Genomic DNA, 24,417 nt, shown 5'->3' with positions numbered 1-24,417 from the left:
TGGTTGGTCTACATCTGCTGGGTTAGCTGCACTTGAAAACGTGTGTCTGTCCCAATTACTGTATATTATTTCTACTCTTGTGAAATTTATGCCACTTCTGTGGTTTAAAGCCCTCATTTGTTTAAATGTGAACACTCCTGGTTGGGTGTCCATCTGCTGGATTGGGTGTAGTGAAAGACCTGTCGTTTCCTATTATACTATTTCTACTGTGGTGAAATTGATGCCACTTTGGTGGTGACTTCCATAAATTTATGGAAATGTGAATACTCCTTTTTGGGTGTCCATCTGCTGGATTGGGCAAAGTGTCGGTCCCTATTATACTATTTATACTCTTGTGAAATTTATGCCACTTCTATGGTGTAATGAACTCATTTGTTTAAATGTAAACACTCCTGGCTGGGTGTCCATCTGCTGGATTGGGTGTAGTGGATGAAATGTCGGTACCTATTGTACTATTTCTACTCTTGTGAACTTTATGCCACTTCTGCGGTGTAAAGCCCCCATCACACTAAGCGAGGTCGCTAGCAAGATCGCTGCTGAGTCACAAGTTTTGTGACGCAACAGCGACCTCAGTAGCGATCTCGCTATGTTTGAGACGTAGCAGCGACCAGGCCCCTGCTGTGAGATCGCTGGTCGTGTCAGAATGGCCTGGACCTTTTTTTTGATCGTTGAGGTCCCGCTGGGTAGCACACATTGCTGTGTTGGACACCTTACCAACGACCTCGTTCACACAGGACGTCCCTCATCGAGGTCTGAATCGTCATAATAGCTGCCATGTGACAGGGTCACAACGACCAACGACACGACACAACGTTGTTGGGAAGATCTCACTGTTTGACATCTCACCAGCGACCACATAGCGACGCAGCAACGATCCCTGAAGGTCGTATCGTTGTCGGGATCACTTTAGCGTCGCTAAGTGTGACGGGGCCTTAAGGGCCTCTTTTGTTTAAATGTGCACTCTCCTACTGTAGTTGGGTGTCCATCTGCTGGACTGGGTGTAGTGGAAGACCTGTCCTTCCCTATCAGGCTATGTGCCCACGTTGCAGAAATGCTGAATCAGTAGTAAAAGATAGATTGTTAAAAATAATAATAAAAAAATATGGTTATTCTCACCTTCTGACGGCCCCAATCTCCTCAGCGATGGTTCCGGTACGTTCCGTTCCCAGGGATGCTTTGTGCGAAGGACCTTTGTGACATCAAGGTCCCGTGACATCTTCTTAGGTGATTCACGCAATGCATCCCTGGGAACGGAAGCCACCACTGAGAGGCGGGAGCACTCTGGGGGCCATCAGTAGGTAAGTATATCCCTATTTTTTTATTTTAATTATTTTTTTTACAGGAATATTGTACCCAGGGCCTGGAGGAGAGTCTCCTCCTCCAGACCCTGGGTACCATCCGCACATGAAGCAATCACTTTATGCATGGTGGGCATAGCCACATGCGTAAAGTGAGTGTTTCAATACAATCCTATGGCATCGGAATTGCCGCGATTCCGCCGAAATAATGAACATGCTGCGGATTTTACCGCTATGCGATTCCGCAGCGGGAAAATCCACAGCATGGGCACAGCAACTGCAGAATCCAATAGGATTGCATGGGAATGCATTTTTTAACCTCTTTCTGACCTCGGATGGGATAGTACATCCGAGGACAGATACCGTCCTTTGATGCAGGGCTCCGGCGGTGAGCCCGCATCAAAGCCGGGACATGTCAGCTGTTTTGAACAGCTGACATGTGCCCGCAATAGCGGCGGCTGAAATTGCGATTCACCCGCTGCTATTAACTAGTTAAATGCCGCTGTCAAACGCTGACAGCGGCATGCAACCGGCGCTTCCGGCCGGGAGGCCGAAAATGAGCGCATCGCCGATCCCCGTCACATTGGGGGTCAGCGATACGTCAGAATGGTTACCATAGAGGTCCTTGAGACATCTATGGTTACTGATGCCGGCCTGCTGTGAGCGCCCCCCTGTGGTCGGCGTTCATAGTGCACCTGCATTTCTGCTGCATAGCAGCGATCTGATGATCGCTGCTATGTAGCAGAGCCGATCGAGTGGTGCCAGCTTCTAGCCTCCCATGGAGGCTATTGAAGCATGGCAAAAGTAAAAAAAAAATCTTTAAAAAAATGTGAAAAAAATAAAAAAAAATATAAAAGTTTAAATCATCCCCCTTTCACCCCATTCAAAATAAATCAACAAAAAAATCAAACCTACACATATTTGGAATCGCCGCATTCAGAATCGCCTGATATATCAATAAAAAAAGGATTAACCTGACCGCGGCGTAGCGATAAAAAATTTAAAAACGCCAGAATTACGTTTTTTGGTTGCCGTGACATTGCATTAAAATGGGCGATCAAAAGAACGTATCTGCACCAAAATGTAATCATTAAAAATGCCAGCTCAGCTCGCAAAAAATAAGCTCTCACCCAACCCCAGATCATGAAAAATGGAGACGATACAGGTATCGGAAATGGCACAATTTTTTTTTTTTTTTTTTTTTTTTTTTAAGCAAAGTTTGAAATTTTTTTCACCACTTAGATAAAAGAGAACCTAGACATGTTTGGAGTCTATGAACTCGTAATGACCTGGAGAATCATAATAGCTGGTCAGTTTTAGCATTTAGTGAACCTAGTAAAAAAGCCAATCAAAAAACCGGTGTGGGATTGCACTTTTTTTGCAATTTCACCACACTTGGAATTTTTTTCTTGTTTTCTAGTACACGACATGCTAAAACCAATGATGTCGTTCAAAAGTACAACTTGTTTCACAAAAAATAAGCCCTCACATGGCCATATTGACGGAAAAATAAAAAAGTTATGGCTCTGGGAAGAAGGGGAGCAAAAAACGAACATAGAAAAACGGAAAATCCCATGGTCATGAAGGGGTTAAGCATTTTTGCTGCGGCAGAAACGCATAAAAAATGCAACGTGGGCACATAGCCTTATACTATTTCTACTGTGGTGAAATTGATGCCAATAATTTTTGGAAATGTGAACACTCCAGGTTAGGTCTCCTTCATGCGTGTTGCCTGTAGCAATAGGCTTCCGAGACCGTCAGGCCTCCATGACCTTGGACTCAACTACGCTTGTTACTATCCTTAAATTTTTCAGAAAATGGTAGTGTACGAAACTTATATTTTTGCCACCTGAGTGTGGGTCAGCATGACAACAGGTAGAGGTGTTACATGTGGTATCAGGACTCCCAGCAAAGGAGGCCTACATCAATCCCTCACCCACCTCATCTTACTGTGACATTTAATTGAAAGCTGTAAATGCTGTCTCAGACCCCAATACCTCATGCCTGGCTGATTGCTGCAGTGCCATGCTACAATTTGTACTGTGGGTGAATTGACGCCACTTTCCTGGTGTCTGTCCCTCATTTGATGTGTTTTGGCAGAATTTGGGGCTGTTATAAAGTGTTGTGCATACGTTTGTTTTTGCCTCCCATTGACATGAAAGGCATTCGGCTAAGTTCGGCGAATATTCGATGAATTAATCATCGAATATTGCAAATTCAGCGATCGAAATCCGAACTGAACATTTAAATATTCGCTAATTTCTATTCTCAATATAATGCTACAAAATGTACCACCAAATGTCGTAAAAAAGTGTAATTTCAGGTTTTAACCCCTTGATAATTTTGATGAGGGCTCCGGTGGTAAGCCCACATCTTTTCTGGGACACGTCAGCTGTTTTGAACAGCTGACATGTGCCTGCCGCCGTCGCTTACGGCCTGCGGTCACAAATACACACATCAGTGACCTCCGTCACATGATCGGGGGTCATCGGTTCATCTTCATGACAACCAACCGGATTGCTATGAGCGCCACCCAGTGGTCAGCAATTCAGATACAGTGGTGAACTGATCATCGTCCCTATGTAGCTGAACCGATCGGACCATGCCAGCTTCTCGTCTCCTATGGAGACTATTGAAGGATGACAAAAGTTAAAGAAAAATGTTTTTAAAAATATAAAAAATATAAAAGTTCAATCACCCCCCTTTTTCGCCATTCAAAATAAAACAATAAAAAATGAAATACACATATTTTGTATCGCCACTTTCAGAATCACCCGATCTATCAATAAAAAAGGATTAACCTGATCGTTAAACAGCGTAGCGATAAGAAAAGTCAAAACGCCAGTTACGTTTTTTGGTTGTCGCAACGTTGCATTAAAATGCAATGTCAGGCGATCAAAAGAACGTATCTGCACCAAAATGGTGCAATTAAAAACATCAGCTTGGCATGCAAAAAAATAAGCTTTCAGCCAACCCTATATCACGAAATATGGAGACGCTACGGGTATCGGAAAATTGCACAATTGGAATTTCTTTTCACCACTTAGATAAAAAAGAACCTAATCATGTTTGGTGTCTATGTACTCGTAATTTGTGGGAACAAAAGGAGAAAGAGAGGGGAGCACACATGAATGGTACCAGCCAGAGAATGAAAATTGTAAAGGTCACGGACCTACTCACCATAGAAGGTTATGCTCGACAAGCAAAACAGTCTTATGTGGCTGGAGGGATTTACAATCCTGTGGAGCAAATGAAGAGCAGCTACAATATGTCGGCACAGTGCTGTCCAGGAGGTGGTAATCCAGAAAAGGTTACTTGGTCCGGAGAGGTGCCGGCATGTAGGAGACTCCAAGCAATGTGCCCCACGTGATCAAGGACCTGCCGGTCACGTGGTGGAAGGTCCTGGAGCAGCATAGTGGATGTCGGCTTGTCTACTGCAGCTCCCACCGCAGTCCCTCGAGTAGGGAAATGTAGTAAAGTCAGATAAGATAAAGCGGTCTGGAGGGAGTGCTGATGACAGAGGCCACAGGAACAAAAATAGATAATATAAAGTCTTTATTGACAACGCATTTCTACAGCAGGTAGCCGTCTTCTTCAGGTGGCAATAAGTAAGTTAAGTTTTTACTTATTGCCACCTGAAGAAGACGGCAACCAGCCGTAGAAACGCGTTGTGAATAAAGACTTTATATTATCTATTTTTGTTCCTGTGGCCTCTGTCATCAGCGCTCCCTCCAGACCACTTTATCTTATCTGACTTTATGAACTCGTAATGACCTGGTGAATCATAACGGCAGGTCAGTTTTAGGATTTAGTGAACCTAGCAAAAAAGCCAAACAAGTGTGGGATTGTACTTTTTTTTGCAATTTCACCGCACTTGGAATTTTTTTTGCCATTTTCTAGTACACAACATGGTAATACTGATGGTATAATTCAAAAGTACAACTCATCCCACAAAAAACAATCCCTCACATGGCATAGTGATGGAAAAATAAAAAGTTATGGCTCTGGGAAGGAGGGGAGCAAAAAACAAAAACGCAAAACCTAAAAAGGCTCTAGGGGTGAAGGGATTAAGATTGAAGCTCTAAAATTAAATGCATGTTAATGGCTCAGTGGCTAGCAGTGTTACTTTAGAGGAGTCAGTTTATGATTTCTCATACAATGCATGCTAGCAACTTCACTGAGGACCGTATTTGTCTGAAGCCATCACATGGACATACAGCCCCCTTAAAGTCAATACAAATCATTGCAAAATCCTTCTTATGGATTCATTCCTTATGCCTATAAGATTGAAAATACATGACTTAATTCCTTAAGCTTGCATTTGTTCCTAAAATGTTATAGACACATAGGAGTATGTTCTAGGATTCTCTAACCGCATCTGTCATCCTACAAATAATGTTTATTATTATAAACGAATGAGTCAAAACATTGTAGGAAATGTTCTTACGCAATGGAGTTAATAGAATTCCACAACACCAAAGCCAAATTCAACTCGACCAAAATATGTAATTTCCCAAGTACATTAAGGCACATTTCCTAGTCTTTGTACATTTAATATTAACTGTTGGGCACATAAATAATTAAACCATTCTTAGACATGCCACAAAAATGTTTCGTAGCAATTAAATGAAGAGGCCTACATTTTATAAGTATGCATGATCAATTCCAGATTTTCTTCTGCAATGCTTGAGGTGCATTAAAGATCATGGGCAGTGTGGTATTTTAGGAAATCATCAGCCAACTCCTCAGATCTAAAACACATGACAAAACCACAAGCCACACATTATGAGATCTGAAAGCTGTAACATGAGTGACCTAATTTATTCCATGTGGGTTTTCCTGTTTGATGTTCTCAGGCTCATTCTACGTGATGTGAACGCACAAATAATAAAACTCTGTGGTAAGGTTTTACCCCGGGGAATTATTCTAACCATATTTTGAATAGTAATTTAAGGACACAAATTGGATTTCTTATGATTTCACTAAATTCTGTTCCAAAGGCAAGTACTTGCAGTAGTTGAAAGTTCCAGGTTCAGAGCATATAACGTCTTGATTACACTCCAGGATATTCACATATTTTTCCAGCACAAGAATGAGATATAACTGTTTCCATCTTAACTGTGCAAAGCCAAAAAATACATAGATTGTTACTTTCCTCTCTAAAAATTTGTTTCCTGACTTTTCTTAATGTAAAAATGTTGTATAGAAAGATAGAATTTTACAATAGTTAAAATATTCAATAATTTTTCATAAACTTTTGTAGGCAAACTTTATAATTCTATTTTTAGAAGTTTTGCACATTTTCTTAATCGGTTTTAATGTGTGAAACTTGCAAGAAACCATCTGGGTGTTGAGTTTCTAAGTCCTGAAATCAATTTTAGCAATCTATTCTAATGACCTAAGAATGATGCTGTGCTATGCTATGCTATATCTTTTCTAATGCATGTAGAAACAGCCGCACTCAGGAGATGGATTTAGATTGCATCATATATGTGAAATTTTATTAAAGAACACCACAGTAGTTAATAAAGTGTCGAGGTAACGTTTCGACCCCTTGATGGGTCTTTGTCAAAAATCACTGATTGTCAAAAATCACAAAAAAACAAAGACCCATCAAGAGGTCGAAACGTTACCTCAACACTTTATTAACTACTGTGGTGTTCTTTAATAAAATGTCACATATATGATGCAATCTAAATCCATCTCCTGAGTGCGGCTGTTTCTTCATGCATATGATTCCACTGGATCCATTCCAGGTTCAGCCTGCACCAGCTCTAAACTTCCAGAGTGCACGCCTTTCCCTTGTAACCACATCTTTTCTAATGGCATGAAAGTTGGATTGCTGTGTAGTATGTAATCAGAAGTCTTAACCCTTTCTCATTGCAACCATTTTTCCTTTTTTTGATTTTGTGTTATCATCTCCCCATCCCAAGAGTCGTAACATTATTTTTCCATCAAAATAGCTGTATGAAGAATGTGTTTTTCAAAATGGCACCATTTAATTTATGATATCCTGTATTTAAATAACAATTATCTCTGTTATGGGGTGGGAATTGCAAAAAACGATTACAGTGATTCCAAACTCATATGCTATTTTTTGTGTTGCTAATTTAAAAAAAATAAAACCAAAAAATTATTTTGTTTTTGTCGATGCTTTCTGAGTCTCATATCTTTTTTCATTTTTCTGGAAAAGGTTTTATTTCTATCAGACGAGTTTTTATTTGTGCTAAGGGGTAGATAAAATTTACAGACAAAAGCATTGGGTCACACATTTTAATAATTTAATTCAGTTTTTTTTAATTAAGTACCATTTGTTCAATAAAATCCAGCCCCATACCTTGTAGATATTTATGGAAGAAAGTGAACTACTTTCATAACCCAGAATCCAAGTTTAGTACTGTAATAGGATTAAATTAAATATTCCACTATACCCATTTGTTCACTGGCAAACATGTAAGTATTTAGGAACCACAGCAAGTCCCATAGAATGTAAGTCCGCAAGGACAGGGTCCTCTCCCCTCTGTACCAGTCTGTCACTGTAAACTTGTTTACTGTAAACGATATTTATAACTCTGTATGTAACCCCTTTCTCATGTACAGCACCATGGAACTAATGGTGCTATATAAATAAATAATAATAATAATAATAAGTCAACTACAAAATGGCAGATGGTGTAAAGTTAAAGCTAGACTGCTGAGAGCTGAGGTGCATTGTGCATACAGGCCGCCAACGCTCTTTTGACTCAGTTATTGTAGATTTCAGAACCTCCCCAGGCTTTCGCATTAGCAAAAATTCTGTTTACCAAGAGCATCATGGCATGGGTTTCCATGGCAAACGTGCTGCATGGAAGAGTAACACCACCAAGCACAATTACCATGCGTCAGGTAGATTGGTATAAAGCACACCAGCAATGGACTCTGGAGTAGGGGAAACGTACTCTCGCAATGTGATGGATACATTTTGTTCTGGTGCATGCCAGGTGAAGATTGCCTGCCTAACAGAATTGTGACAATTATAAAAGTTGGTGGGGGAGGAATAATGCTGAAGAGTTGATTTTCAGGGGTTGGTCTAGGCCTGGGGTGGGAGATAAATTTTTCCGAGGGGCTACATGGGAGACCTTGACTGTTGTGGAGGGCCAAACCAATTGGCTGAAGCTAATTCTGCTTAATATTAATATGCAGTATTAATTATAATTATGTAGATTAATTGTATCATTTAATATTGAGCAGAATTAAGTACAGTGGCATGTCAAAGTAATACATTACTGTTATTGTGAACAGTTAAGCAAGTTGAAGATGAAATGAACCATAAAAGGCCAACGTTAAAGATGACACATTTCCTTTGTATTTTAGGCCAACATATATACTGTATATATATATATATATATATATATATATATATATATATATATATATTCATCTTTTACATTTTAAAAATTACAAAATCTAAAAATGGCTGATGCAAAAGTTTTGGCACCTTTGGAGATGTGTTTCTTCAGATAACTTTGACCAAGGTTTCAAACTTTAATTAGGCAAAAGAGGTTTGTATGCGTTGCTGTTCACATACAGATGATGCACAGCATCTAACTTACAGCCTATTAATGACGCCCATACTATTAGATCAGGCAGGCTGTCTAGTGCTATCCAAATGTATCCCACGTGAACAGGCACCACAAATTACAAGACCAAATGGACCCATCTGCACCCTGAAAAATAAAGTGCAGAAAACACATACAAAAATATGTGCGGTATTAGTCGATATTTTGGCCAAGATATGCAAGCTCGCAACCCACATCAAGGGTCCTCACACTTGCAAGCCCTATCACTAAACAGCAAAACCACAAAACCATGCAGGGTGTCAAACTTTGCATTAGCCCCTTTTTTGTAGTTTTTAAAATGTAATACTTAAAATACTTTAAAATGTCATACACTGACAAGCAAAAGGGTAACAATGTTTTGATCTGTTGACTTTCAGGCTCCATATCTCACAATCCACTACTGCTTTGATCGTTAGATTACCATCATTTCATAGACAATCATCTTGGCTATCTAATACATAAATTTGACTTGCAACTGTTTATCATATGATTAGTTATGCAGATTGTCATGTCACTGTAATGTTTCTGTTTTGCTCCTGGTGGTGGAAAAATATTTTTGTTTCTGAATACTACAAAATACAACCTGTTATCATATTCCCTAGTAGCTCAGTGTATTAGGTTGATGAAAGGTCATTGGTTCAAATTGAGGGGCAGCCATGAAGGCAATTTCCCTAGAAAAGAGAAACAGCATCATGCTCATCGATAGCGGTCTGTTGGCCAAGCAAATTGCCAAACTGCATCATGTGAGTACCATGACAGTTGGGAGAAAACAAAGTTAAGTCCGCCCATACATTCAGAAGGCTGAAGGTTGACATCCAGTCAACAAATCAGCTCATACCAAGGTCTATCAGTTCTAGCGTGAAAAACACAGTAGTGGAGGTGGCTCACTTTCATCATAATAGTCTGGAATGATTGCCCAGAAAAAGGTGAAGCCTCAATCTCAATATTATCATAAGGAGCGTTGGTTTGAGTTTGCAAACAAGTACAAAAAATGGACATTTGGACATTTAAAGATTTGAAACAGGTGATTTGAAGCGATGACACGAAAGACAATAGACTAGGCTCTGATAGGTGAAAATGGGTCTGACAACAACATGGAAAAAGAGATAACGGATTGTGAAATTGAAGGAAGTGTCAAGTTTGGTGGAGAAAGCCAGATGATATGGGATTGTTTTACAACTAAAGGCTTTGGATACTTGACCAGGATCGAGGGTTGTCTCAATGCTGAGCTATATGTAAGAGTCATACAAGATGAGTTACTTCATACACTCAAGTACTATGGGTATGAAAAGGACAACATAGTGTTCTTGAAGGACAACAACATGAAGTATTTGTCAAGACTGGTGAATAAATGGGTCAGTGACAATGAAGTAGAGGCGCTGGAATGGCTCCCGCAGTCCCCAGAGCTCAACCGAATCAAACACTTCTATGTAGAAGTGAGGAAAAAACTGTTTACATACCCAAGTGAGTCAACCAGTATGCATCAACTTTGGGTACATGTAGAAGAGACCTGAGATCAAATTTCGGTCAACACATGTTTGATCATGATCAAGAGCATGCCCAGAAGAATTCAGGCAGTGTTGAAAGCCAAAAGTGGATTTACAAAATACTAACAAAATAATACAAATTAAAATTTAGATCTTTAGGACCAAAACAATAACAATGCAATGACATGACAAGAATCGGTATAACTAATCATATGCTAAATAGTTACAAGTCAAATTTAAATTTGAGATATCGAAGATGATTGTCTATAAATTCATGGCAGTCTCAAGTTCAAAGCAGGAGTAGATAATGAGATATGAGATATGAGATGAGCCTGAAAGTCAAAAGTTGAAAACATTATTACTAGTGATGGGCAAGCACTAAAATACTCGTGTGCTCATTGCTCAGGTCGAGCAAATTGGAATACTCGGGTACTCGACCCGTGCAAAGAGCCCAATGTAAGTCTATGGGAAACCCGAGCATTTTTACCGCGATCCCCCCGGAGGTCCTTTTAAGGTCTAAAAAGTCTGAAAATGATGGAAGCACTGCTTAAATGAAACGTGTTGTGTATCCGCTTTTTGGGCTCCCCTGGTGGTTGCTGGTGGTACTGGTGACTTGTTTTCCTTTGCTGCTTCTGTTCACCTGCTTCCATCAGTGTTTGGGAGTTTCCTATTTAGCCTTGCTCTCCAGTCATTTCCTTGCCGGTCATCATTGTAACCAGAGCCTTCGGTTGCATGTTCCTGCTACTAGTCTGCTGATCAGCTAAGTGGACTTTGTCCTTTTGTTTTGTATCTTTTGTCCAGTTTGCAGTTTTTGTAATTCTCTGTAGCTGGAAGCTCTTGCGGGCTGAAATTGCCACTCCTGTGTCATGAGTTGACACAGGAGTCTTAAAGTAATTTCAGGATGGTTTTTGAAAGGGTTTTCAGTTGACCGTGAAGTCCTCTTTTGTATCCTTCTGCTATCTAGTAAGTGGACCTCTCTTTGCTAAATCTACTTTCATACTGTGTATGTTTTTTTCCTCTTAATTCACCGTTATTACATGTGGGGGGCTGCTATCATCTTTTGGGGTATTTCCCTAGAGGTAAGCCAGGTCTGTTCCTTCCTCTACCAGGGGTAGTTAGTCCTCCGGCTGGCGCGTGGCATCTAGGGTTAATCAGGTATGCTCCCTGGCTACTATTAGTTGTGTGGTAGATTTAGCTCACGGTCAACTTGAGTTTCCATCACCCGAGAGCTCGTTCGTTATTTATATGTTTCTTACGTTCCCTTTCCATTGGGAACCATGACAGTATGACCGGCCAGTGTTAAACTTATTGGCAGAAGAAAGGAGAGAAAAAAGAAGTCTGTAAATTTTTTTTTTCTTTTTCCCTATGCTTGCTCCATAGTTGGATCAGTTGTATTTCAGCTCTAATTACTGCCTTTGCCTTTCTCTCCTTATAATCCTTGAATGGCTCTGAGCTCACCTGTTTAAAGATGGATCCTCAGAGTTTGGCTGCAGGTTTAAATAATCTTGCTACGAAGGTTCAAAATTTACAAGATTTTGTTATGCATACTCCTATTTCTGAACCTAAAATCCCTACACCAGAGGTATTTTCCGGAGATAGTTCTCGGTTTCTGAATTTCAAATATAATTGTAAATTATTCCTTTCTCTCAGACCTCACTCCTCAGGAGATCCTGTCCAGCAGGTCAAGATTGTAATTTCTTTGCTGCGAGGTGACCCTCAAAATTGGGCATTTTCATTGGCACCAGGGGATCCTGCGCTGCTCAATGTGGATGCGTTTTTCCTGGCTTTAGGGTTGCTTTATGAGGAACCTAATTTGGAGATTCAAGCTGAAAAAGCTTTGATAGCCCTATCTCAAGGGCAAGATGAAGCAGAGATATACTGCCAAAAATTTCGTAAATGGTCTGTGCTTACTCAGTGGAATGAGTGCGCCTTAGCGGCAAATTTCAGAGAGGGCCTTTCTGATGCCGTTAAAGATGTTATGGTCGGGTTCCCTGCGCCTACAGGTCTGAATGAGTCCATGACAATGGCAATTCAGATTGATCGGAGTTTGCGGGAGCGCAAACCCGTGCACCATTTGGCGGTATCTTCTGAAGAGACGCCAGAGAAAATGCAATGTGACAGAATTATGTCCAGAAGCGAGCGGCAGAATTATAGGCGTAAAAATGGGTTATGCTTTTATTGTGGTGATTCTGCTCATGTTATATCAGCATGCTCTAAACGTACTAGGAAGGTTGACAAGTCTATTTCAATTGGCACTTTACAGTCCAAATTTATTTTGTCTGTAACCTTGATTTGTTCATTATCAGTTATTACCGTGGATGCCTATGTGGACTCTGGCGCCGCTCTGAGTCTTATGGACTGGTCCTTTGCCAGGCGCTGTGGGTTTGATTTAGAGCCTCTGGAAGTCCCTATACCTCTGAAGGGTATTGATTCTACACCTTTGGCTTGTAATAAACCACAGTTCTGGACGCAAGTGACTATGCGTATGACTCCAGACCATCAGGAGGTGATTCGCTTCCTTGTGTTGTACAATTTACATGATGTTTTGGTGCTTGGATTACCATGGCTACAGTCTCATAACCCAGTCCTTGACTGGAAAGCTATGTCTGTGTTAAGCTGGGGATGTCGGGGGGCTCATGGGGACACTCCTTTGGTGTCCATTTCGTCATCTATTCCATCTGAGATTCCGGCATTTTTGTCTGATTATCGTGATATTTTTGAAGAGCCTAAAATTGGTTCACTCCCTCCTCACAGGGATTGTGATTGCGCCATAGATCTGATTCCTGGCAGTAAATTTCCAAAGGGTCGTTTGTTTAACCTATCTGTACCTGAACATGCTGCTATGCGCGAGTATATTAAGGAGTCCCTGGAAAAGGGACATATTCGTCCTTCTTCATCACCTTTAGGAGCCGGTTTTTTCTTTGTCTCTAAAAAGGATGGCTCTCTGAGGCCTTGTATTGATTATCGACTCCTGAATAAAATTACAGTCAAATATCAGTATCCGTTGCCTTTATTGACTGATTTGTTTGCTCGCATAAGGGGGGCTAAGTGGTTCTCTAAGATTGATCTTCGTGGGGCGTATAATTTGGTGCGAATTAAGCAGGGGGATGAGTGGAAAACCGCATTTAATACGCCTGAGGGCAATTTTGAGTATTTGGTAATGCCTTTCGGCCTTTCTAATGCACCTTCTGTCTTTCAGTCCTTAATGCATGATATTTTCCGTGAATATTTGGATAAATTTATGATTGTGTACTTGGATGATATTTTGATTTTTTCTGATGACTGGGAGTCTCATGTTCAGCAGGTCAGGAGGGTTTTTCAGGTTTTGCGGGAGAATTCTTTGTGTGTAAAGGGTTCAAAGTGTGTTTTTGGGGTTCAAAAAATTTCCTTTTGGGGTACATTTTTTCCCCTTCTTCTATTGAGATGGACCCTGTCAAGGTTCGGGCTATTTACGACTGGACGCAGCCTACTTCTCTGAAGAGTCTTCAGAAATTCTTGGGCTTTGCTAATTTTTATCGTCGATTTATAGCTGGTTTTTCTGGCGTTGCTAAACCTCTGACGGATTTGACTAAAAAGGGTGCTGATGTTGCCAATTGGTCCCCTGCTGCTGTGGAGGCCTTTCGGGAGCTTAAGCGCCGCTTTTTGTCTGCCCCTGTGTTGCGCCAGCCTGATGTTTCTCTTCCCTTTCAGGTTGAGGTCGATGCTTCCGAGATCGGAGCGGGGGCGGTCTTGTCGCAGAGAAGTTCCGACTGCTCAGAAATGAGACCTTGTGCGTTCTTTTCGCGAAAATTTTCGGCCGCCGAGCGAAACTATGATGTTGGTAATCGGGAGCTTTTGGCCATGAAGTGGGCATTTGAGGAGTGGCGTCATTGGCTTGAGGGTGCCAGACATCAGGTGGTAGTTTTGACTGATCACAAGAATTTAATTTATTTGGAGTCTGCCAGGCGCCTGAATCCTAGACAGGCACGTTGGTCGTTGTTCTTTTCCCGGTTTAATTTTGTGGTCTCGTACTTACCGAGTTCTAGGAATGTGAAGGCAGATGCTCTTTCTAGGAGTTTTGAGCCTGACTCTCCTGGGAATTCTGAACCTGCTGGTGTCCTTAAGGATGGGGTGGTTTTGTCTGCTGTCTCTCCAGATCTGCGACGTGCTTTGCAAGAATTTCAGGCGGATAGACCGGATCGTTGTCCGTCTGGTAGACTGTTTGTTCCTGATGATTGGACCACTAGAGTCATCTCGGAAGTTCATTCTTCTACTCTGGCAGGTCATCCGGGAATTTTTGGCACCAGAGATTTGGTGGCTAGATCCTTCTGGTGGCCTTCCCTGTCTCGAGATGTGCGTGTTTTTGTGCAGTCTTGCGATGTGTGTGCTCGGGCCAAGCCTTGTTGTTCTAGGGCTAGTGGGTTGTTGTTGCCCTTGCCTATTCCTAAGAGGCCTTGGACGCACATCTCTATGGACTTTATCTCGGATATCCCTGTTTCTCAGAAGATGTCTGTCATCTGGGTGGTGTGTGACCGTTTTTCTAAAATGTTTCATTTGGTGCCATTGCCTAAGTTGCCTTCCTCATCTGAGTTGGTCCCTCTGTTTTTTCAAAATGTGGTTCGCTTGCATGGTATTCCGGAAAACATCGTTTCTGACAGGGGTACCCAGTTCGTGTCTAGATTTTGGCGGGCAGTCTGTGCCAGGTTGGGCATTGATTTGTCCTTTTCGTCTGCATTCCATCCTCAGACCAATGGCCAGACGGAGCGAACTAATCAAACTTTGGAGACTTATTTGAGGTGTTTTGTGTCTGCGGATCAGGATGATTGGGTTGCCTTTCTGCCGTTGGCAGAGTTTGCTCTTAATAATCGGGCTAGTTCTGCCACTTTGGTTTCTCCTTTCTTTTGCAATTCAGGGTTTCATCCGCGGTTTTCATCTGGTCAGGTTGAATCTTCGGATTGTCCTGGAGTGGATGCGGTGGTGGATCGGTTGCATCGGATTTGGGGACAAGTGGAGGATAATTTGGAATTGTCCCAGGAGAGGACTCAGCAGTTTGCTAACCGTCGTCGTCGTGTTGGTCCACACCTTCGCGTTGGGGACTTGGTGTGGTTGTCTTCCCGTTTTGTCCCTATGAGGGTTTCTTCTCCCAAATTTAAGCCTCGGTTCATCGGTCCTTATAGGATTTTGGAGATTCTTAACCCTGTTTCCTTTCGTTTGGACCTCCCGGCATCTTTCGCTATCCATAATGTGTTCCATCGGTCGTTGTTGCGGAGATATGAGGTACCGGTGGTTCCTTCTACTGAACCTCCTGCTCCTGTGCTGGTGGAGGGTGAATTGGAGTACGTCATAGAGAAGATCTTGGACTCCCGTATTTCCAGACGGAGACTTCAATATCTGGTTAAATGGAAAGGCTATGGTCAGGAAGATAATTCTTGGGTAACTGCCTCTGATGTTCATGCCTCGGATTTGGTTCGTGCCTTTCATAGGGCTCATCCAGATCGCCCTGGCGGTTCTTGTGAGGGTTCGGTGCCCCCTCCTTAAGGGGAGGGTACTGTTGTGTATCCGCTTTTTGGGCTCCCCTGGTGGTTGCTGGTGGTACTGGTGACTTGTTTTCCTTTGCTGCTTCTGTTCACCTGCTTCCATCAGTGTTTGGGAGTTTCCTATTTAGCCTTGCTCTCCAGTCATTTCCTTGCCAGTCATCATTGTAACCAGAGCCTTCGGTTGCATGTTCCTGCTACTAGTCTGCTGATCAGCTAAGTGGACTTTGTCCTTTTGTTTTGTATCTTTTGTCCAGTTTGCAGTTTTTGTAATTCTCTGTAGCTGGAAGCTCTTGCGGGCTGAAATTGCCACTCCTGTGTCATGAGTTGACACAGGAGTCTTAAAGTAATTTCAGGATGGTTTTTGAAAGGGTTTTCAGTTGACCGTGAAGTCCTCTTTTGTATCCTTCTGCTATCTAGTAAGTGGACCTCTCTTTGCTAAATCTACTTTCATACTGTGTATGTTTTTTCCTCTTAATTCACCGTTATTACATGTGGGGGGCTGCTATCATCTTTTGCGGCATTTCCCTAGAGGTAAGCCAGGTCTGTTCCTTCCTCTACCAGGGGTAGTTAGTCCTCCGGCTGGCGCGTGGCATCTAGGGTTAATCAGGTATGCTCCCTGGCTACTATTAGTTGTGTGGTAGATTTAGCTCACGGTCAACTTGAGTTTCCATCACCCGAGAGCTCGTTCGTTATTTATATGTTTCTTACGTTCCCTTGCCATTGGGAACCATGACAGAAATGGGAACATCATGGGGATTGCCCCTGGAAGAATTTCTGACTCCTAGGTCACAGCTGTAAGCAATCTTATCAGAGTTTCACGCCATTTTTACAAGTGCACCAAAAACATACAAAAACAAAACCAAAGTGGATTTGCTGAGAAATATGTTAAGGCTCATCCTTTCCAGGGTAATGACTTGTATATAAGGCAAAATAATTAAACCCAGACCAAAATGTTCCTCCACCACTTGAGCTATGTTCACATGCAGTGTTTTTGATGCGTTTTTCAACTTTAACATTACTTTCAACCAATACAAATGCATTCACGGGGAAATGTCATGGTAACATTTAACAACCCTAGCTGGCCATGTGGTGTGTGACACATAAAAAGTCACATCTTTCATTTATGAAGGAGGGACTCTTAAAGTTACAAAACCTATTTTTAGGGTGGCATCAGACGGCATTAATGTTCTTAAAGGGTCATTAAACAGTGGGTCTCCTATGCTGTTATTGCCTATGCAATGAGTGGCTGGGCTGCCAAAATTATGACTCACTACAATACCCCTTTCACGAGATGTACAGGAGGGCCTCCTGAAAAAATGTTGCAATGAATGCAAGGCCTGCCCTGCTTTTGAACCTAGGTACTGGATGGCCACAGGAAAACCCTCTTCACATTCTTCAGTTGGTCCTGCCATACTGTTTCCTTATGCATTGAATGCAAGAGCTGCCTTGACCCAAATTTGCACGCACCCCAATCCCCTTTGGAAGAAACATGGAGGAGAGCCTCCTAAAAAAACTGTACCATTACAAAGGAGCGGGTCTCCTAGACTCGTAATGCCCATACACTAAGTGCATGGACTGACAAATATTTCCCCATGGGGGTTACATTTTAAAAAAATTTTTTTTATGGGGATCATAGACACTCTTGCAAAAAAATTGACTGGCTGTAGCAGCATAGAACACATTCACCCTTTTGTTCTAGTGGTGGTGGATGATGAGATGTGGAGGAATTCCTCATTAAAAAATAGTCCCAATTTAAAGGAGTGTGTCTCCTAGACTCTTAATGCCCATACTCTAAGTGCATAGGCTGAAAAACATTTCCCCCTGGAGGGTACAACATATTTATTTTTGGTAAGCATTTACGGGCATCATAACAACACCCTTGTCCAAAAATTCAGTGATTGTTGCATCACAGAATACCTTCACCCTCGTGTTCTAGTGGTGGTGCCTGAAGAGATATGGAGGATGTCCTCATATGTCTCTATTTCCCAATTTAAAGGAGTGGGTCTCCTACATTTTGAATGCCCATACATTAAGTGTATGGGCTGACAAACATTTCCCCCTGGGGAGTAAAATTCTTTTTTGTTTCAAATTTGTAACAGGCATCATAAGAACACCTTTGCACAAAAATTTAGTGACTTTTTCATCATAACACTGGTGTTATAGTGGTTGTAGATGATGAGGATGAGGATAAGGAGGATAATATCACCAAATAGACCGAATCAGGAAGCGAATACCCATGTTTGGTTGTGAAGAGATGAATGAGAATACACCTCCCCAAAAGAGACAATGTCTTTGAGATTGTTTAGCTGTTTTCATTTGGTGGTGTACAGAATTCTTGCCCAATCCAGCCCTTGTTCATTTTTATAAGTCAGCCTGTCAGCATTTTAAGTTGACAGGCGGATGCGCTTATCAGTTATAATTCCGCCAGTGGCACTAAAAACCCACTCTGACAGAACGCTAGCAGCAGGGCAGGCCAGTACCTCAAAAGCTTTGAGACCCAGTTCATGCCATGTGTCCAGCTTACATACCCAATAATTAGAGGCACAGGAATCATGGAGGATGTTTGTATGATCAGCAAGGTACTCCCTCAGCATCTTCCCAAATATTGCACTTCTTGTGACAGCACCCCTTGCCTCTGTGCCGGCACGATGGGAGGGTCTGAGAAAACTGTCCCAGAACGTTGCCATTGTTCCACTGCCTGTGTTGGATTTTACTTCTGTCTTTCTCGCCTGTACTCCTTGGTTGTACAACAAACTCTAACGTCTGCTGCCAAAGTTCTCAGATGGGAAATTTTTTTAGTAATTCACACTACAAGGGCCCTCTGGTACTGCACCATTTTAGTACACCTGGCTGCCTCTGGAAGAAGAAATTGAAAGTTCTCCTTGTAGCATGGGTCTAGAAGTGGCACCAACCAGTAATGAGTGTCACTGAAAATTTTAATAATGCGAGGGTCACAGTAAACGCAGCACAACATAAAGTCAGCCATGCGTGCCAGACTGCTAAGAGGCAAGACTTCCATGTCCTCACCAACAGTACGACTGACCATGCTGTCCTCCTCCTCCTCCTCTGTCCTCAATCCATCCACGCTGAACAGACGGTATGACAGCTGTGCTTGTAGTACCATCTATAGCGCATGAAAGTAGCTCCTGTTATTCCTCCTCCTCTTCCTTATTGTCTACAAATTATGTTGGGACGGCATGAGGCTGGGCTTTGTGTAATCACCCTGAATGGTCCTTTGCTCCATGTCCTCATGCTCCATCTGCAATGCATCCTCTTTAATTGTGAGCAGAAAGGTTTACAGAATGCAGAGAAGCGGGATGGTGAAGCTAAATATGACATCATCTCCGCTCACCATCTTGGTGCAGTCCTCAAAATTCTGGAGGATTGTGCATATGTCTGACATCCATGTCCACTTCTGAGGTCTTATGTGTGGAATCTGAACTGAAAAACGACAGCCTTTTTGATGCTGGTAGTCAACAACTGCCCTCTTCTGCTCACAAATCCTTTCCAACATATGCAGTGTAGAGTTCCAATGCGTGGGGACATCACGCACCAGTCGGTGAGCTGGAAGCTGCAGACGCAGCTGAAGCATGGCAAGGGCGGTTGAAGCTGTAGTTGACTTTCTAAAAAGGGGCAAAAGGCAGCATACTTTCACTAGTAGATCCAGCAAGGATGACAAGGTTAAGCACATGGGCCAGGCAAGGTACCTGTGTGAGCTCACCTTCCCTCAGAGCCCCCACCAGGTTCTGGCCATTGTTACACATGACCATGCCTGGCTGTAGGTTCAGCGGTGTCATGCAAAAATCTGACTGCTCTTTCAGCGCTGTCCACAACTCTTCAGAATTGTGTGGTTTGTCACCTAAGCAGATTAGCTTCAGCACAGCCTGTTGCCGCTTGGCTGAGGCAGTGCTGCTTCTGACTAGTGTGCTCATTTCAGAGATAGAGACTGAAGAGAAGGAGGAGGTGCAGGAGCTGTAGACTGTGGGGGCGGGCAATTCTGATTGACGTAGAGCCCGCAGTCCTCGGCGTTGGGAGGATGTGTTCCATCCCAACGTCTGACTGGGTCCCGACTTCCACTATGTTAACCCAGTGTGCGGTCCGTGAGATGTAACGTCCCTTCCCACAAACATTTGTCCACATGTCCGAGGTTAGGTGGACTTTCTCAGTAACAGCACTGTTGAGGGCACTGGTTATGCTGTGGGACACATGCTTTTGTAATGCCGGTACAGCACACTGGGAGAAATAGTGGCGACTGGGGACCAAGTACCTTGGGATGGCCACCGCTATCAGGTTGTGGAAAGCTTGCATCTCAATGAGCCTAAAAGGCAACATTTCGAGCACAAGCAGACGAGAAATGTGAGAATTTAATACTGTGGCCTGTGGGGTGTTGGCTGCGTATTTCTGCTTACGTTCCAATGACTAGGGTATAGACAATTGAAGGCTGCACTGGGACAAGGACATGGATGGGCTTGATGATGATGCTAGTTGACTGTGGGCAACAACAGGTGCAGGGCACGAGGCATTTTCGCATGCACCATAGACTGGGGATTGGCTTGTTGGCAAAACAGTGGAAGAAGCAGTTGTGTCACCTGCAGACTGTGTTCCTGAAGCCTGGGGTTTGGCCCACAAAATCGTGTGCTTTGCTGCCATGTGCCTGATCATGATGGTGGTGGTCAGGCTGGTAGTTTTGCTACTCCTGCTGATGTGGGCATGGCAGGTGCTGCAAATGGCCTGTTTGGGGTTATCGTCAGAGTCATTAAAAAATAACCAGACTCGGGAAGATCTAACAGTTGGAATGGCAAGTTCCCTCATGTTGATGTTATGGGGAATGGATGCATGCCTTATGTCTGTGGCCACCACTCTGCTTCTTCCTGCCTGTTGGCATGCTATGCCTCCTTCCCCATGTGTGCTGCTGTCCTTGATCTGCATGTCCTCTTGCCAGGTTGAGTCAGTTAAAATATCATCCACCACCTCGTCTTCCACATCCGCACTCTGCTCCTGACTTTCTGGCAATTGTGTCTCATCATCGTCCACCTCTTGTGACACTTTCCCACCATCCCCTTCATGCGACCGTGGCTGCTCAAATCTTTGGGCATCGCTACATGCGATCTCATCTTGCCCCACCTCAAGTTGACTGGCTGAGAGTCTGGAATCAATAAAGGCATAAGTGAACAGCTCTTTGGAGTGTCAAAGTGTTGGATCAGTTGTCTCAGGGCACTCAGCATGGTGGGAAGAAGGAGGATCAGGGTGAGTAATATGCGGTCCAGACTCATGGCTACCTAGACTTGACGGTGTGGAAGACATGGTGGTGGTGGCTAAGTGACTGGAAGCAGTATCCGCTATCCAGCCAGCATACTGCTCTGGCTTCAATAGTGGTGTGCTGCGGTCCCCCAGAAACTGAGACAGGAAGGTCGAGCAAGAAGATGTGGGTCTTTGTTGTGGCCCACTTTCAGCTTGGCCACGGCCTCGTCCTCTGCATGCACCAACAGCATCACATCCACTTCCCCGTCTCTTGCCACGTACCTTGCCCATTTTTAATAGACCACTGAAATATTTTCCAAGCTCAATACAAATGGATTAATTTTGAGAAAACTTATATGTGATCAGTGTGCCGAAAAAACACACTTTTAATTCAATGGAATGTTGGTAATTTTGTTATTTTGTTTTTAACAAATTTTATTAATAACTAGTGTAAGACACACCAAAACCAGTTCAAAGGAGCACTCAAATGCAACAATTTTTAAAACACAGATAGAGGAGGCGTCTGACAGAGAAACCACAATGTTCAATATGTGGCCTTGTTTTATTTATTGATAAGAAAATTACTCTCACAAAGTAGGCTAACACAATGCCAAAAAAGTGGAATGTATGCCTAAAAAGCAAGTTTTTGTAGCCAAAAGATAGACCGGGCGTCTGACTGAGATAACAGACTGCTTGATTATGTGGCCGGGATTTTTTAAAAATGTTTAACCACAAAATACTGAGTAGAACAAGGGTAGCAGACAGACCAAAAAGTGGAATGTATGCCTGAAAAGCAAGTATTTGGAGACCACAGACAGACCGGGCATCTGATTGAGATAACAGACTGTTTCAATATGTGGCCTGGATTTAAAAAAAAAAAAAAAATAACCATAAAGTACTGTATAGAACAAGGGTAGCAGACAGACAAAAAACTGGAATGTATGCCTGAAAAGCAAGTATTTGGAGACCACAGATAGACCGGGCATCTGACTGAGATAAGACTGTTTCAATATGTGGCCTGAAATTTTTTTTTTATTTTTAACCACAACATACTGTATAGACCAAGGGTAGCTGACAGACCAAAAAGTGGAATGTATGCCTGAAAAGCAACTATTTGGAGACCACAGATAGACTGGGCCTTTGACTGAGTTAACAGACTGATCAAAACGAGGCCTTGATTTTTGGGGGCCCACCAAAATTGTGTCAATAAGTGGGCAATGACACAAAAAAAAAAATTGGAGTACTAAAATTGTAAAATATTTATTGCAATTATATGCAATGCGTGTGGCGGATAAATCTAAGAACTGAAGCTAAATATTTTTGGGTCAGCTAATGATTTTTTGGTCAGCAAAATGGTGTCCAAAAATCCTGTAAGACACTCCAAAAAACACTATAATACCAAAAAAAAGGCCAGAATTTTCTGCACACTCACATCTGATGCCTGGAACAAAAAAAAAGTTTAAAATTGTTAGATTTTCACGCTCTTGTATTGAAATGACCTGGCTGTAGACTGCAGTGTGGCCAAGCAAATAAATGTAGAAAAAAGGGGGCTATGGATTGCTTTGTAATAAAATTAGCAGGCATAAGGTGCAAAAAACAAGAAGTCTTAGCCACGGATACCTGCATCTATGTATATATAAAATGTGCAGCAGCAGACAGTACTAGAGCCTTTTGATGTATGCAGTGAGATCTATATACTCACATACAGTGCCTGCATGCCTTGGACTGAGGTGGATATGTGCACATAGGCTCCCCTGCCTACCTAGCCCTGCAATCTATGTACACTCGAATTAGCTCTAAAAAGGACTGTTGGTTTATCAGGATTTGTGAACACTAGTAGACCCACAGAACGAATCTGACCATATCTCAGCAGCAGCTCTCCCTACACTAGCTGAGTCCGGAGCAGAATGCGGCAAGCAGGGCGGCGCCTGGTCTCTTATAGACCTGATGATGCTGTGCGGCCAGCCAATCACTGTAATACCACAACAAAGATGGCTGCGGTATTAAAGTGCATGGCAGACAATCCCTGCATGTTGATTGGCGCCCTAAAATTAAATGGAGACCCGAGCTCCCACTGAATAATCCTGGAAATGCTCAATGCTCGCCAAGTACACTGAGCACAGTGATGCTCAGGCGAGTACCGAGTAGTGGCGAGCACGTTCGCTCATCACTATTTATGAAGTAAAAAATCACCCAGAGACTTTAACCAAACGTGGTCCTGTGTCTACCTCTAGGAGCAGCTAAGTGAGCTGACCTTCCACAAGTGGTGTTTCAGATGTGGGCAACATTCCAGGACCACGGGTAGCAGCGGTGAATAAACCATATGTCCTGGGTGAAGGCAGCTACAGGGTTGGAACAGCGGTTGGACAAAATGGAGGACCTACTCAAACACCTGATCCTGAGCCAACAGCACCAGGTACAGCAGGAGATTATTAAACTCCTGATACAGCAGATTCAACAACAACAAAGGCAGATGGAACTCCTAGTGGGTGATGTTCGCAGCAGAGAAACCACCCCTCCCCCACATCAAAGTGATGACCCCTGCATCCGGAAAACGGTAAGACAAACCATGCAAAATCCCCAGGGGATGATATAGAGACATTTTTGACTGTGTTCGAGAGGGTGGCGCACCGTGAGAAGCTCCCACCAGAGTAGTGGGCAGAGGTACTGGCCCCCTATTCAACTGATGAGCCCCAGAATGCCTATTATGATTTGACATTACAGATGCACAGGAATATGCCAAGCTCAAAACAGAGATATTGGCACGCTCAGGGGTCGCTATGTCTGTCAGAGCCCAAAGGGTTCATCATTGGGAATATTGTGATAAACCTCCCCACTCACAAATGTTTGACTTGTTGCATTTGGTCCAGAAATGGTTGCAGCTGGAGTCCTCCACTCCAGACCAGATGGTCGAGCGGGTTAATTAATTATTGTAGGTCCTGCCCCACTTTCCAGATAACTGCTCCCTCTTCTTGGACCCGTGATGTACATTACAACTCTGGACCCAAGGAAAGGCTATTGGCAGATCGTCATGTCCCAAAGTGGAAAGGAGAATACAGCCTTCTTGATGCCTGAGGTGTGTTTTAAACACACCAAGATGCCCTTCGGTCTGCTGAAGGCCCCCAGCAACCTTCCAGAGGGCGATGGACCGGATCCTGGCTCCACTTAAGAAGTATGCCGCAGTATACCTCGATGACATTGTGGTCTTTAGCCTTGACTTGGCTAGTCATTTGCCAAAAATACAGATGGTTCTGGATGCTTTAAGAAGTGCGGAGTT

Source organism: Ranitomeya variabilis, chromosome 1, assembly GCF_051348905.1.
Source record: "Ranitomeya variabilis isolate aRanVar5 chromosome 1, aRanVar5.hap1, whole genome shotgun sequence".
In the NCBI taxonomy this organism is placed as follows: Eukaryota; Metazoa; Chordata; class Amphibia; order Anura; family Dendrobatidae; genus Ranitomeya; species Ranitomeya variabilis.
The sequence above is the reverse complement of the archived record's forward strand: the minus strand, read 5'-3'. Positions refer to the sequence as shown.